This window comes from Nannospalax galili, unplaced genomic scaffold (assembly GCF_000622305.1).
Source record: "Nannospalax galili isolate Female #2095 unplaced genomic scaffold, S.galili_v1.0 scaffold1114, whole genome shotgun sequence".
Lineage (NCBI taxonomy): Eukaryota > Metazoa > Chordata > Mammalia > Rodentia > Spalacidae > Nannospalax > Nannospalax galili.
In genome coordinates this window covers 129397-133415 of record NW_008333882.1, presented here as the reverse complement: position 1 = coordinate 133415, position 4019 = coordinate 129397, and the positions used below count along the sequence as shown (strand labels likewise).

Below are 4019 nucleotides of genomic sequence, written 5' to 3'. Positions count from 1 at the left end.
GATTGTCAACAGATTCACTCAACTGTGGGACCTGTGTACTAGCTACACTGCTGGCCTGCCAGTAAGATATACCCATTGGTGCAATCATGGCATGACTGTTAAGGGGGTAAAAAGCACTTCTTCCTGGAACTGAAGCCTGCTCTAGAGGAGGACATTCCTTATCATGTACTGTAATCCCAGTAAAAGTCCATGGTGGGGAGGAGTTGGAACCTTGTAAGGAAGTTACTGTTGTTCTGTTGCTAAATTGACACAATGTACCCGTCAAATTACCTTCTAAATATTTATGGTTACATTCATAAATAGGTGGTGCAATTAGTTTTGATTACAGAAGCTTCTTTTTGCATAGGTGATGGCTGCTTGTTCCCGAGGCTCATAACTGGTCAAAAGTGGATAGAATAACTGTTGAATGTTCAACTCTAAATGTGACATCTACATCACTGCCTACAAGGCTCAGGAAATATCATCACAGAGGAGGGAGCATTGAGAGAAGAGTATGGGTGGAGTGCTGTGCAAGGCTCTCTATGAAGCATTACATGCACATGTCATTCTTGAACTCATCAATTGTGATTAAATGCACAAGATTTGCATAAGATTGAGCCCATCAACATTCGGTCATAGAAAATGGAGAAGTTCCTCAGGACTCAGCTTTTTCATTAATCTATAAGCATTCAACACTATTTAGAGGGAGAGACTCATTAGGCACACTAATCCCTGAGAATGTGTAAGTTGCTAATGGTTTCTGGAGCAGGAATAGACATTGTCTTCAATGGAGTGAGTACCCACTAGTAATTTGCACTTGCTCCTGCAAATAATCCCTCATTCATGATTCTGTGGGTAACCTTAATGAAACTCATTAGATCACCAAGAGAAAATAATGAAGTTAGAATAGATTAAACAGTAAGATCTAGGCCAGCCAGAAGTCCACATGAAGACCCTATCTTAAAAACATTAATGTTCTTGGACAGTGAGATGGCTCAGTGGATAAGATCCTTGCCAACAAGCTTGGCAACAAGATTTTTAGATGCCAGGAAGCCATATGGAGTAACAATTGAACCACTCAAACAAGTTGTCTTCTGATGTTTAAGCAAGTGCTGTGGTAGTGCATATGTACCCACAGATAGATAGATGATAGATGATAGATAGATAGATGATAGATAAATAAGATAAAGGAAAAAATGTTGACATTCTAGCTACTCATAATTAGTATCACAGTACAATGACATTATATTATAACTGATAAATGACCATTATAATCCATCTCTAGAAATTTCTCATCTTTCCATAGAGGAATCTGTAATCATTTAAAATAACTCTCCATTCATTCCTCACTCCTAATAAACATGGTTGTATTATGAAGCTTAATAAAAATTAAAACATTGCATTAATAATTCATGTGAACAAATAATTTATTATAAACATGCATATAAATTTTATTACTTTTTCTTTTAAAATATTTTTGAGTTTTTCTGCAATACATATAATAGATTTTAATCAACTTTAGACTCCTCCCCAATCTGTATCCTCCCATACTGCCCCCCACTGGATTTCATGCATTCTGACATATATGTTAAGTCAAGCATTTGTACCCAGATGTCCACTCTGAGTGAATTCATTCACGGGCATCTAGTCAGCCTACCTTTTATCATTCCCTCAAAGAAGAACTATGCTAATTTACCCAGCAGCAATCAGTTACCAATAGTTCTTCGGCTAGGGGTGGAGCCAGCTACCAATTTCCCTCATTCTATGCTCAGATTTTGTTTAATTGAGTTGGCATAGGTCTTGTGCATGCTGTCACCATTGTTGCAAGTTCATATGAACAAGTTTCCAGTGACCTGAAAGCTTCTGTTTCCTTTATCTTTAGGCACCAAATGTGGCTCTTACAATCTTTCTGTCCTCTCTTTGACAATGATTCCTGAGATATGGTTAAGAAAAGTTTAATTATAAGTCTTATTCAGGGACACACACTCTGCACTATCATGTTCTCTAAAACTTAGTCAGCTGTGGCCATCTATGTACCTCACACTTTGTGGTACAAGGAAGCTTCACTGGTGAGCTTTGAGTGGTATATCAGTATTCTCTCTACACCCTGTTCTGCTATGTTCCATGAGGCTTGGGTAAAGAAGTTCCACTGTAGATGTGTCACTTAGATCTGGGCATTTCTCAGACATATATTCTGTGTGTGTGACCAGTTGTGGAACTCTGAAATAGCCTTCATCTGTTGCAAGAAAGAAGGTTCTATGATTAGTGGTGCATGGTATATTTGTCTGTAAATATAAGGATCCATATTTAATATACATAAGAAAGTTCATTTGTCTAGAGACATGAAAGAGATAGGGTTTTCTCTATGATCTATGATGTCTTCAGCCATGTGTGTTTGGGTATGATTACCGTGCCAGCCATGAATTCCCTCCCACTGAGAGAGCTTTAAGTCCAATTAAAAAGCTGTTCATTACCCCCTAGATAAAAGTGCCACAACTGCACTGATACATGTGTTGTGTTGGTCATTATAGTGGATACTAGGCTTTTGAGCTGGGATTGAAACATTGATTTTTCTCCTTAGCAGCTTGCATAGTAACCTCTAGAATTATCAGAATTAGAATTCAGGGAGGTGGCTTCCAGGTCAGTTCCAGCTCCATTGCTCCAAGTCCTGTGTCCAAAGTATTTCCTGTCTTCAGCAATAAGGACTTACTTTCAAGATTTCAGAGGTAATTAAGTGTCATAGCAATAGCCTGAGTTACTTGGGGAGTCTCATGGAATAACCTGCCTGGCACTGTGTTGTTACAAAGTCTTCAGGCATACATGTGCATGCATGTACAGATATTGTATGTGTATTTTTAAGGAAGCAGATGAGTTAATACACTCAACCATGGTTTTTTACATCACCTAAGCTCTAGTAATCTCTGTTTTTTTATATCACCTAAGCTTTAGTTATCCCTCCTCTCACACTCTCTCCCTGTCTAACCTCCCTCTCCCTTCCCCAGTTTAAGTATGCTCATTTCCCACATTTTCCCCTTGATTACCTGTAATTCCTATTATTCCCCCTCTCATGAGTTCCTTCTTCCCATTTACTACCATGGTTCTTTGAATGTCTTTTCTTCCTCTTTCTCAGTTGAATACCTCCATTTTCCCCATTTCCCTCCATGTTAACATGTTTCCTACTACTATTCTCTCGCTCTTTTTTGGCTCTTTCTTTCCTTTTATCTATGTGCTTCTTATTTATTTTCCTGGCTCTTGCTGTTATATTAGAAATGGATGACATACACTCCGAGATTAAATTATGTTATTGTAGAACATTCTCAAGGCACTTTTAATATCCCTGTTCCTCAGGCTGCAGATGAAGGGATTCAGCATAAGGGTGACCACAGAGTATATCAATGAGGACACAGCATTGTTTCTGGAAGAATCTGAAAGAGCCAATCCAATATATACGCCAATCCCTTATCCCCAAAATAAGAAAACCACTGAGAGGTGAGACCCACAGGTGGAGAAGGCTTTAGACCTCCCATTTGAGGATGGCAACTCAGAATGAAGGACAGAATTTTATAGTAAGAAGAAAGGATCCCTGATATGGGAAACATACCATATAAAATACTAACTAAATATTGAACTATGCTCTTTGTGAAGGTGTCATAACAAGAAAGATTAAGGACCTGAGAAGGGTCACAGAAGAAGTTAGCAATTTCAGCATCCTTGAAGTTGGTCATCTGCAATCCTCAAAGCTAAAGAAAAAGACACCACAAGTACAGTGCGCCAAAGACGAGGGTTCATGATGACATGATAATTCAAGGGATGGAAGATGGCCACAAATCTATCATAAGCCATCACAGTCAGAAGCATGACATCCATACATCCAAAAGTGATATAAAGAGACATATGAGTGAGACAGCCCATGTAGGAGGTGGCTCTGCTGTGGATTTGGATGCTCACAATCAAATTTGGGACTGTAGTGGAGATGAAACCCATATCAGACCAGGACAAGCCTGAGAGGAAGAAATACATGGCGGTGTGGAGGTGGGAAT

At 39.0% G+C, this 4019-nt stretch overlaps 1 pseudogene; it reads right to left on the bottom strand.

The window, feature by feature from the left end:
• Positions 1-3438: 3438 nt before the first annotated feature.
• LOC103730456 lies at positions 3439-3999 on the bottom strand (annotated as a pseudogene).
• Positions 4000-4019: the final 20 nt, after the last annotated feature.